Genomic DNA, 13,051 nt, shown 5'->3' on the forward strand with positions numbered 1-13,051 from the left:
GTGATAACGGAGAGGAGGCAGGACTGAAAACTAAGAGGCACTGAACAAGAAGCCAAACCTGAAATCCAGATGAAAAAACAAGGAGAAATGCTGGAGAAGACAACCAGGGGACTGAATGAGAAGAACAAACTCACCCCTGAAGAAGTGAAGCTAAATGAAAATCACCCAGAAAACCACATAATCTGCAATGAGACAAAGGACGACAGTGAAAGGGGGCAATGGGAACAGGAGATCCCAAATGCTAGAGAGGATCTCAGCTCCAAACTTGCCAATGCTCACTGTGCCCACTGCCAATGAAAAGTATTGGGACAGCTGTAAAAGTCCCACAGATTAATCTCCATGAGTATGAACATTGAAGATACCAATGTTCCTTCTGGTTTAAGAATTAACCTCACCCACTTGCCACCCTACGATTCCTCTTAGATGCACCATTGAAAAAATAGGAAAAAGGAGGACTGTTCACCTTTCCAGACTTGAAAGTATTCCTCATTCAAACGAAGCTGCCAGCTAGATCTTGGGAAAACCAATCCCCCCCAGGTCTGATGGATTAAGAAACATGTTGAACTGCTCTAGCCAGCTTTCTTCATTGTGCTCTAGCAAATGTCGAGAGGAGAGATAGAAACCTTTGGAATTGATGAACTCTGCTAAGAGGGCTATAGCTCTCTGTTAACCACAAGGTCAGCATTGGTTGATTCATGTTGAAAAATCACCCTATTTCTTGGTAACCACACTTTCCTACAAATGTATTTGGCAAAGAAACCCAAACTCCCTTCAGTACAGGTTTATTTTTGAGGGACCTATGGCATGTATTGCACCAATTGATAAATAAACTCTTTCAAGAATCTTGTTTGCGGTATAATTGCGCAAACCCCTTCATTTCCAGACTTGAGTTATAAATTGACATCGCAACAATAAATGGTGAGCAGTTTTAACATTATCCAGGCATAGAGCATATCTTGATGGGTATTGAATCCCATGCTTTGGCAAATGCTTTCTAGTCAATATTTTATCTTGCACCAGAATCTAACAGAAGATGCTGATTTTTGGAATGCCACCTAAGTGCCATATCTTGTTCCGAATAAGGGATCTGGCTAAGTCTCATTACCTTTCCTCACAGAAAAAAATGTCTTTCCCCCATCCTTATTGATCACAGAGAAGGACCATCTTATGGAGGTGCAACCTTTAAAATAAGTTACAAGATGTTGGATTATGGCAGAGGGACCTGCTGGGCGAGCACTAAAGTTCCACCCTTTCTACCATCCATGTGAGGACTAATTAAAAATATCAAAAAGGTACTGAGCCATTCTTTCAGAGGATGTAATTCTTTTTTTTTAATGATCGGTTATTTCCCATAATGCTGTTACTCCAAATCTCAATCCTTTTCCCATTTCCAGGAACCCAAGATAATTTGGGCTAAAGAATTGGGGTTGAGGCTTTAATCAACTTCCAACTAGGGGAACCATCCTTTAAAGTAGGGTTTGAATTGAAGCTTCTTTTCTTCATGCCTTTGATAAAAACTCTCTTATACCGATCATAATTTCGTGTAATCAGGTGCTAGAGAAGCTTTGCTCCCATTGCTAGATTCATCATGGCTGGCTGCTGGATCCTTAATACCAAGACCACCATGAGCTTTTGGTGCTCTAACTATAGGCTAGTTGATTATGTGGAATCTCCTGCTGTTTCTCTTGCCTCCTTGCCATAAAATCCTCTTAATCTCTTGTGGTATTTGTTGCTTAATGCACCTTATATTTTATTTGGGACCACTAGAACTCATTATAACAACAAAATCTACCATCCACAAAAGTCCCGAGTCCCAAGCACCAAAATGTTAGCTTCATGTGACGAAGGAAGGCTGCCCAATATCACCTTAATGGCTCTTCCCCACACTTTAGGTTGGTTCTTCTCCAACACAAGGGGGGCCTTTGCTAAGGTAGGATTATCAAGGCTATTGAGTGGGGGCCTAAGGTGAAAATGAAGAGTAAATCAAGGCTATGGAATGGGGGCCTAAGGTGAAAATGAAGAGTAAGCTTTGATAAAACAAAATGTCGTTGTGGTATATGAAAATGGAAATGGAATTGGGTAAAGGAATATGGGAAATAAAGACAAGGAAGAAAAGGGGAACGTGGAAATGGGATGGTATGCAACTAGTGCTTATCAATCTCTTCAACTAATCGAGCCAACAAGTATTGTATGAAATTAAAAGACCAATTGGTCACAATCAACAACTTTGGTAGGATATATGATAAAAAGGGCTAGTTTTCGACATTCAACCATCAATGAATGAAGGAACTATTTGATACATTCATCACCTGGGTGTGTACTTAAGGTAAAGGGAACTAGTTTGATTCAATTTACATGAAGTATTTGCTGAAAATAAGCTAGAAAATCAAGTCTCGAAGGGCTAGGGGTGCTTCTCATCAATACAAATACGAAGGGGTTTGTTGTCGCACAGAATGTCTAGGCACTGCGACAACGGCTCAGATCGGGGGTTGTCACCCTGATCCCCAATCTCTATGTTTAAGTTGTCTCCCAATAGTAGACTAAAGGGGTAGACCCTACAGAAATGGAATGAAGGAGAACTAGTTGGGAACCAACTAGTTCGCAAGACATAGTCAAGCAACCAGGTACTTGTTTTAGATTTAGCAAGACTTATAGGATTCGATTAGATTTAAATAATTGATACTAGTGCTTTATGGAGTCAACTATCTTGCTAGGAAATTTAGGACCAAGTAATTGATTAGCAACTGCTGCTTGGATGAATAACGATCTTATATGAAGTGCAGATCCTAAAGCTAATGTGGGATGCACAAATATTGGCTAATTTTAGTTAAATGCCTATTCTAAGTTCAAACCCTTCAATCCTTTCTATTTGAGCTTGATTTCGTAGTAAGTGGCAGAGAGAAAATAAGGTGAAGCACACTAAGGTGTGATTAACGATACCTCTCCTGAAAATCTAACATACTCTGTGCCTTCGGTGCTGCAGAGAGCTGTGGCTCTGACGACTGCAAGGTCATCGTTTTAAGTACTATTAAAAGTAGGCTTCTCAAGCAAAGATGGATGCGTTCATATTTTTCTATCGACCGAGCTTAAGTTTGAAAGTAAATTTTAATTATGCAAGGCTAACCTAATATGCAAATGCATGAGATGATTAGAAGATGGAGCGAGATGAAGCTGGATTCAAGGGTTGAAAGCGCTTATATCGCAATTTATTTATGAGTTATATGCCAAAGCCTTAATTGCCAAAATAAATATTCATTTCACAAGAAAATGACTGGAAAATAAACCTCTTAAAACATTCAACTCAACAATGTGCTTAAAATATCACAGTATAATGCCCAATATGAAATTAAATCACAAGCTTATCACTTAAGTTTATCTAGATTCTTTCCAATGCAATTATAGCTCAAATAGAACAAAAACCTCTTCACAATTCTTTAATATCAATGCCAATTATATAGATGCTCAAAAATACTCAGTTTAGAAAGCAAAAGATATGCAATTTACCACAATTCCATGAAAGAGTACTTAACAGTTACTTGAAAAATTCTCAAAAATTTAATATGCAATAAATATCCAATAATTCAAGTAATTAAAACTGTGCTTAGAGTTAATTAAACGTCGAGCAATCTCAATAGATGTCAAGCACAAAAATATTCAAAACCCAATGTCAGTGATTATAAAACTTAGCATGCAAAAGACCTAAGCACTTAAATTTTGAAAATTAATTACCATGAAGAACCATGAAATTCAAATGCTAAACACTTCAAGCAATTTCAGAATAAGTGATTTTTCTTAAGTGCTCCAATCCAGAAAAATTTCTTGTTTTCCTATAATCAAACTTTAGAGATAATTTAAAAATATTTAAATGTGCCTTGACTATAGATTTTTTTTTTTAACCCCACCAAAATTTCCCTTAAAAATTTAAAGTCCCAAACCCTTAACACAAAAAACCACAAAAAAGAACTTTAAATTTAAGAAATTTATATTATTCTTTTGACAAATTTAATGTGATAAAGTTTATGAATGAAGGTTAAAATTTGAATGTGGCAAATGTGAGAATCAAAAGCCTTAATTAAATTTTTAATGGGCCCAAGGCCACATAAAAATTTAAATTTGAAATGTTGAAACTTTAAGATTTTATTTAGATTTAATTTCTTTTAAGAAATCAAAGCCACACTTAAAAAAATAAAAAATGAAAATCGTAAAGGCTTTTAAAAAAAGGGGAAAGATTGAAATTTTTATTGTTTTGATTAAACCTAACCCTAAAGAATAAAAATGAATGAAGTCAAACGAAAAGAGGAGGGGCCGAAAGGCAATGAGAGAAATTTTGATTGTAGGTTCGAGAGGAAAGCAATGAAAAGGAGGTTGAAGGTTTTGAAGGAAGGAGAGGAGAGCCGCGAGGGAATGAAGGCGATGGAGATGAAGGGACAAAAAAGAGGACAGTGGGTAGAGTGAGCTATGAGGAGGGAGAAGCAAGGATGGACTCTGGAATGTATGGATCGAGGGTTTGCAGGCAGTGGAAGGGAAGGAGATGCGGTAGACGAGGGAGAACGTTGAGAAAGGAGCTGACGCAAAGGGAGAAGAAAGGGATTGCGAGAGATAAAAAAAATGAGGGCCGCAGGTAAGAAAGGAAGACGCAGAGAGGAGCCGAGGAGGAGCAATGAGGATGAGGGAGCTCGGGCAACCGACAGGGATGCAGACAAAAGGGAAAATGTAGAGAAAAGAAGCAGAAAAATGAGGGTAGAGGGAAAAAGAGTTGCGTGAGGATAAATCGCAGAAGAGAAAGAGAGCCTAGGGTTTCGAAAGGGAGAAAAGAGAAAAAACTCAGAGGAGAAACCTGGTAGGGATGCTGATGAGGGAGGAAAAAAAATTCGGAAATGCAAAGGAGACAGCTAGAGCCTCTAGGTAGCGAATAGGATAAAAATGGTAGCCCAAGAACCTTGAAAAATTTCCCAGAAATTTAAATATCAAACTGATATATTTCTGCCTTAATATTTTTTTCTCAGAAAAAACTCAAATATGAAACTTTTTTGGAAATAAATTGTTTATGAGACAAGATTTTTCCCTTCAGGGCCTAGATCTGTCTCAGATCTTGAAAAATTTCCTTGAAAAACCTTCAGATCAACACCTGCAAAATGGAAAACAAAAATACCCAGATCCTGATATACAAAAATAAATAAAACCCCAAGACCCCAAATTAAAAAAAAATCTCAGATCTATACAAAATATCTACAGATCTATACACAAGAGTTGCGGATCTGTAAGATTTGAGGAGTATGAGTTCAACTCCGCTCCCAGATCTTAAGATCTAAGGCTCTTACTAGCCAAATCTATCAATTTTTTCACAAATTTTTTAAAATATTCTAGTTTTTTAGAGGTACTAGCCCAAAAACATCATGCATAAAAAATTAATCGTTAAATAAATCTTGAAGCTTATATGAGGTAGGCTCTTCAAAAAATATGTTTTGAGGGTTGGCTGGTCCAATCGAGGACTATCCCCAAACGCTCAATGAAAACTTGAGAGATCTTCAGCAAACCAAGTAGAGAAATAGAATAAAAATAAAATTTTGAAGAAATAGAGATACCTGTTAATTCAATCAAAATTAAAAATGTTACCCTAGGTCCAACACTAAATAAGATACCTGTATTCAGAGTATTCGAAGAGAGCTATTGATTGAACAATGTTACTATAGATTCATGAAGAGGAACACCATCGTAAGTTGAAACCTTAAAGAGTTTTGTATTTATTCTAGAAAATCAGTGTTGAAAATATCGGTATTGACAAACTATCAGCGAGGGTCCAGAAAACATTTCATCGGCGTTATCGACGAAAATATCGGCAAGCATAAAAAATGCATAATATATTCATTTTTTTTCTTCAGATTTTTAAACATATAAAGCAATAACAATATGAAATAAACACATTGGCACATAAATATGAAGAAAGCACTGATATATATGATGTCAAATAGAAATGATACATCAAAGGCGATACCAAATCATGCTGATCCCTGATAATTGTCCAATCAAGGGCTCAAATGTGGAGAACCAATACAAAATAACATCACATATATAAAAGTATCTCACCATCATGAGTTATATGTAGCAAAACAAATAAAACTAGCAGCTATCTATCTGAAATCACTGCCCTCTCCCTCTTTTATGGGAAAACATGATGGGCTGTTTACTAGGCCTGCCCTTAGTAGTAGAAGGCCCTGGCCTTGCCTCTGCACCTAACGTCAAATAATGAGTGCTAGGTATGGAGCTGTGCTCTCCTATATCTGTAGCAAATGGTGTTGATGTTGATGCTCCCACAGTGTCCTCTTCCTCCTCCTCGTGCTGCTCCTCCTCTGAGTCCTCCTCTCCTTGCTGCCCCTGTTGTAATGGATCATCTGGCTCTAACCATGAAGGTGACTCCTCCAAGATGGGCTCCTCAGACTCCACCCTCTGCTGAGACAATACATCAATATTGTCTAAGGAAATGGCATCTGGATCCATTGGTGCTTCTATTTGCTTCACTCGAAGTCGGATATTGTAATGCACATATACTAAATCATTGAGGCGTGCGAACTCCAACTTGTAATAGTGTAAAAAAAAACTAATGAGTCTTGACTCTTGACTCTTGACACTTGAAGGTCATAAATTAAAAATTAAAAATTACAATTAGTGTAATTGCTCAATTGAACGCTGGAGCTAAAAGTTATACTTGTTGCGCTTTTTTGCGTGTATTTTCTCAAATACACTCCAATTGCACTCGCACCTTGAAGAGCTACATGTTTGACTCAAGATTCTTACGGCCAATTTTTGCAAATTTGGTGCCCTTGCACCATAGCTTCGCCCCCTATCTACAACAAAATAAAGAAATAAAAAATTCAAAAACTTAAAACATAATTAAATTTTCAAATAAAAATTACATAAATGAATTTTAAAAAACTAGAATTATAAGTAAGGAAATTCTAAATTGAAAATTCTAATTTCTAATGAGTGATGACTTGTCACTTACGTGGCATGAAGAGGGTCCTTTCCCTAATAGTATCATCAAAGCCAAATAGGCCAACACAATCCCGATAAAATTGTATCTCGCGATTGATTTTGCTACGAAGCTCAGGATTAGGTACCATCATATGAATACAGGAATGGAGCCCTTCCATCACTTCGCCATCAAAATCAAAGCCGCATTTGTATGAAAATGTGGGGTTGAGGAAGAGTGTTGCTGCATGAATGGGTTGATGAAGCATCCCTGTCCAGCGATTATCAATCACATCCCATAACATCATATGCCTATCAAGGCCAGCAGAACCCTTGTTTGCATAATAAGAACGAATGGCCTCCTTGGCCCTATCCATGGCCTCATACAAATAAGCCATTGCATGCTTCTCCCCATCTACCAATCTCAGAACCTTTACTATAGGTTCACTAACTGAGCATGTTCTTCTACTCCCTGCCAAAACGTGTCAGAGTACACCATTTTTGCAATGGCTCTCCCGTCTTGTCTCTGCTATATCTACAATTACGCCAGTCATCAGACACAAACAGTTGCTTCAACTCGAATTGACATCGAAGTAAAGACTGAAGAGTAATCAAGTTTGTGGCAAAACGTGTGATTGCAGGACGCCGCAACTCCTTGTTTCTAGTGAACCTCCTCATGATGCTAGGAATAAAAGCATGGTTATAAATAAACTTGGGGATGCTCCTAGCCATATCAACCACCTCCTTGATGAAAGCGAGTTTCCCCATATCCTCAAGCAGTAAATCGATACAATGCGCTGCACACGAAGTCCAGAACAATGTATGATGCCTCTCCGTAAGCATCTTGCCAGCAGACACATAATTCGCTGCATTGTTTGTTATGACTTGCACCACATTCTGCACACCAATCTCCTGAATGAACTCATCTAACAACTCACATATCGTCGCTGCATATTTGATATGTTTTGATGCATCCACTGATTTAATAAACATGGTACCTTCAGGACAATGTACCAAGAAATTTAGAAGGCTTCTACCCTTCCTATCTGTCCAACCATAAGACATCACTGTGCATCCAGAAACTTCCCATGTTTTTTTCAACTCCGCCAATCTAGAGTTGATGTCCTGCTTTTCTGCTTGAAGAATTGGCCCCCACAACTCCTCATATGTAGCACTTTTGTACCCTGGGCCCACAACAACAATAGCATCACACATTGGCTGCCAAAATGGATTGGTTTTGGTGATGCTGAGAGGTAAGTCGCTCCAGAAAAGACACCTCCCCATGACTCTATTTGCTTCTTGCTTCTCCTTTTTTTAACAATTGATTTTATGCCAGGTTGTGCTCCATGTCCTGTTCGTGGAACAAAAAATGATGACCTCGCACTAGCAGTAGCAAGTGATGCTATGGAGCCCCTCCCACTACCCTCAACATCAAAATCAGAAGAAGATATCCCGAAAGATCTACCTGCACGTTCAACCTTGTTTCTTTCTGTCTCTTCCTTCTTTCTGTCTTTTTCATCAATTGCTTCAAGAGCTTTTTGTATAAGCTCCGGACTAGAAACTGTACAAATCCCAACATCATATCCAGTGAGTCTAGCCAGATGGTGTTTCAATCGCGTAACTCCTTCTGTCATCCTGGTCCCACACAATTTGCATTATAGATAAGCCCGATTTGTCCCACCATCAGGCTCTCCAAACTCCCAAAATGGGTCCAAGGCTTTTGGCATATTTGAATTTTGTAGTGAGCTAACTCAAACCTAGGGCACCAAAAAAAAAGTTGGAATTAATAAGTAATAACCACCTCATTTTACAAAATATTTTTTTTGCTACATTATTTGCAATGTGAATTCAATGAAAAATCATAAATGAGTGCATTTGAAATTTAAAAAAAGATGGAGTTTGCTGTTCAAATATGGAGAAAACCCTTGCATTTGCTCATGGGCATGAAAATCATAGCAAATGGGAAAAAAAACAAGCAAAATGTTTGTAGGCAAATAGGCAAGCAAGAATAACCCTAAAACTATCAAAAACGTCATTAACATAGGGGTTTATTTGAACATACCTGTTAATGGAAGAAATGAAGATTGTCTCACTGTTCTTCAAACTTTGATCAACAAAATATTCATTGTTGGTGGCGATAATGGCTATTCAACCCTTGAATTTTCCTTAGCAACAAGCACAATGCTCTCCCCTTCTTTTTCCAGCAATTAGAAAACAAAATGAGTGAAAAAAAAATGAATTTGGCCTTTTCTAGCCGCGACGACGAATTATTTTCTATGCCCGATGATATTTGCCATCGTAGCTCGATATTTTCTCGAAATATCGCGATATTTTTGGGGAGACAAAATATCGCGATATTTCCTCGGCGATATCTCGTCTCCCTGAAAATATCGTGATATTTTCGAATATCGACGATATTGTCATCATTGAAGAAAATAGACAAGAGAGCTTGAGAGTTTAGTACACGATTCAAAGATTGGATGAAAAAATAGACTGACACAGACCTCTAATTTATAGGTAAATTATCCAACGTTTAGTTGGCTTGATCCCTGTCAAATTAATCTCGATCATTCATAAAGATTTAATTAATCTTTAATCATCACTTCAAAATTATTTATTTTTTGAGGAAAAATCGAATTTTTCATTTAATTGATTTTTAATTAACTCAAAATTAATTATTTTAAGTTAAATTCCTAAAAAATTTGACTTTGACTTAACCATCAAGGCCCAAGGGTCCAAAATTTATTGATTTCTTCAATATTCTCTTGGTCGGGGACATCCAAAAATTAATTTCTTTAAAACCCACGAATTTCACCTTTGGAGAATTTAATTTTATCTATGACACAAAATTAATTAAATTTTTGGCTTAGGATTTGTTGAGTTATGATATGTTCTATTCTTATAACAGTTTACTTCTTTTTCTTATTATATTCCACAGATTAGCAATCACATGTACATAAAGTAAAGTGCAGATAGAACATTAAACGATCGACAGAAAACAAGCCAAGACAAGAGACACAAGATGTGGCGGCTAGCCAGGGACAAACCCCACAATATGTGGGGAAACCCTTTGATCAAATCTTCTTTTATCTTCAATAATTCAGCGGAGAGAAATAGTACAACAAATCTGATTTATATCAGCAGTAGTAAACCCTAGATCAACCGCATCAACATTAGCGGCTTCATCATCAAACTAGGGCAGACGATATCTCACAAACTGACCGTTGGATCGGCTTGATTCCACCACCAAAAGTTGCGGCTTCCAGAGGAGGTTCAGATGAACCTACAACACAGTTCAGATGAACCTACAGCATAATTCAGATGAGGAGATCTTCTGGTCCACGTAGATCAAACTTCACTTCTGTAGTTGCAGCTTCAGTTTCAGCGGCTTTTTTCAAACTAGGGCAGTCGATATCTTGCAAACCGTCCGTTGGATTGACTTGATTCCACCACCAAAATTTGCGGCTTTCAGAGAAGTTTCAGATGAACCTACAACGCAGTTCAGATGAGGAGATCTTCTGATCCACGCAGGTCAAACTTTACTTCTGCAGTTGCAGCTTCAGTTTCAGCAGCTTCCTTCAAACTAGGGCAGTCGATATCTCACAAACCGTCTGTCGGATTGACTTGATTCCACCACCAAAAGTTGCAGCCTTCAGAGGAGGTTCAAATGAACCTATAGTGCAGATCAAAAGAGGAGGTTTGATGGTCCACGCTGGTCAAAGTTTGGATGTGCAGTTGCAGCTTTAGTTTCAGCAGCTTCCGGCTTCACATGTGTGAGAGAGAGACCCTTTTCTGCGCAGTAGAGAAGAGACTCTTTTCTGCGCAGTAGAGAGAGAGATGTGATGAGATGAGTGAGTCCAAATGAGGAAAAGTCCTCTTGTATTTATACACAACGTTGGTGTTTGAATAGATGCGACTGTTGGGCTTCCGAGCCTACATGAGTTGTAGGTCGGTTTGATAATAATTCCATAATCAAAATAATTTCATATCTCCATGAATACTTATCGGAATCGGATGATCTTTATATCAATCCTACACCTCTCGACGAGAGGAATCTAATAAAAATATTATCAGCCATGAATAAGATGACCCACATGAAGTTTGGCCCTAGTTGCCAATTTAACACTCCCTCTCAACTAGGGAGAACTTCATCTGCAATCTGTTTGTCGGTCGCTACTATTCATCCATCAAATGCACTGCCCTGTACGGCATGACCCTTGCCCTGCTCTGCTCTATTCTGCTTGTTCTGCTTTGTCTTGTTTTGCCCTGTACTGATTTCAGTGTTTTACGAAACGGCCGTACCGAAACGGAAACGGCCGTTTCTGACCGTTTCAATGCCAATTTTTATGACCCGGCCCATGACCCGGTTCGGCTGGCCGAGTCAGCTATGACTCGGTCAACCCGGCCGGGTCCTGTAATGACTCGGCCGTTTCAATTACAGATGCATTCTTCTTAGGGCAATCTACTTCAGATTATATGCAGATATTCAAACACTTCCAGGTATCGACCTCACAAAAATGAGTTGTATTTAGGCTTGAAATGTGCCTCACAGGGTCGGATACATGAGGTATGCAAGAAACAATTAATCAGTTAGCTAGAATTTATGGCTTGTTGTGAAGTGTTCAACTCCTGTAGACAAATCGAGATGTCATCTAAAGCAAGGATTTCAATATTCAGATTTGCAATAGGAGGCTCTATTAGTAATGTCTGTAACAACAATAGTTACATCAAAGTTTTCATGGCAGCAAGAATGTTCACCTTGCATAATTGAATGTGTATCATCACCTGCTTTAGCATCATTGCCTTCAAATCAAAAGTATAGTGGCACTCCTTTCTGTAAGGAAGAAGACTGCAGTTGTTGTTGTATGGAATGACATCAAAGAATGATAAAGTCTCATCTTAATGATGAAGTGCAGATTGACAAGGGCTTGACGATCTCCTAAAGCAAGGATTCAGAGGGAGATGTAATGTTTTGATGATGTATGTCCATCAGATAAGGATCCTCCCATTTTCAAATGAAAGAGGTAATTTTAAGATGTAAGATCTAGCTTTGTTTCTAAGTGTCAAAGGTCTGGTAAAATTCAACAGCTATTGTAGACTACACACAGGGACATTGGGGTATATCATACATCACATTTAGCTGCCACGCAATGCTTTTGCACTAAACAGAATATTCTTTAATGTATACCTCTGTTCTAGAGGCGAATAGTAAAGGATCAGAACCGTGTCATAATCATAGAGTTGTGAACCACTGTCAAAACAATTTCAGAAAACCAACGATTATGCCCTCAGAACAAAATGACTAAAACCTGCAAAATATATGTTGAACGAACCCAGGGAATCCCAGAACTATAAACCACAAACCCTTATACAAGTTCAATGCTGTTACAGATCAAAGGATGTCCGAATTATCTTATCTCTTTTGGAGAGAGGATGGGTGCGTTTAAATAGATTTGGATAGGCTTTCATGACAGGCAGTCTACTTGAGTATTTGGGAGGGAAGCCCAAAAATTTAATTTTTTAATTAAAACAAGTTTTGGAGCCAAGAATCCCACGCTTAAATGAGGCCATTTTGTCCTCTATTTTGGACCATAGTATGATTAAATTTCCTCGTATATTTAATACATTTTCAAATGTTAACCTTAATCTTTTGACAACCTTTTGGTCCAGCAAGATATTAGAAGGTTCAATTTGGCATTTTCAACAATTATTTAGCCTTTTAATATGCTTCCATATTATCAACTTATTTGGGGCTTGTGACCACATAGTGGGTGCACCAACTTAAGTTGGACATATCTTTCAAACAGTAAGGAGTCTCGCAGCGTGCTATATATCCTTAGAATCGTAATGACGAGGAGAATCCAATAAAGATGGTCAAGCAATAATGAAGCGGAACATAAAGATGAGTCTTTGATCATGTATGACAGAGTCACAGACTACAGTTGACTATGTATTTACTATTGCCATTGGGTACACCGTACCATTTTGATATAATGGATTGGTTCATGAGCCTACTTTGATCATATGTTGTCTTCCATGTATATTATAATGTTGTGTGTTTGGAAACTTGAATGAAAATCTT

At 38.0% G+C, this 13,051-nt stretch overlaps 1 protein-coding gene across 2 annotated transcripts in view; it reads left to right on the forward strand.

The window, feature by feature from the left end:
- Nucleotides 1-13,051, forward strand: part of LOC149260620 (uncharacterized) — a 368,482-nt gene that overhangs the window by 4,337 nt on the left and 351,094 nt on the right. The window lies entirely within an intron of this gene.

Source organism: Pinus tabuliformis, chromosome 6, assembly GCF_031772625.1.
Source record: "Pinus tabuliformis cultivar Carrire ecotype Pingquan chromosome 6, CPIR1, whole genome shotgun sequence".
NCBI lineage: Eukaryota > Viridiplantae > Streptophyta > Pinopsida > Pinales > Pinaceae > Pinus > Pinus tabuliformis.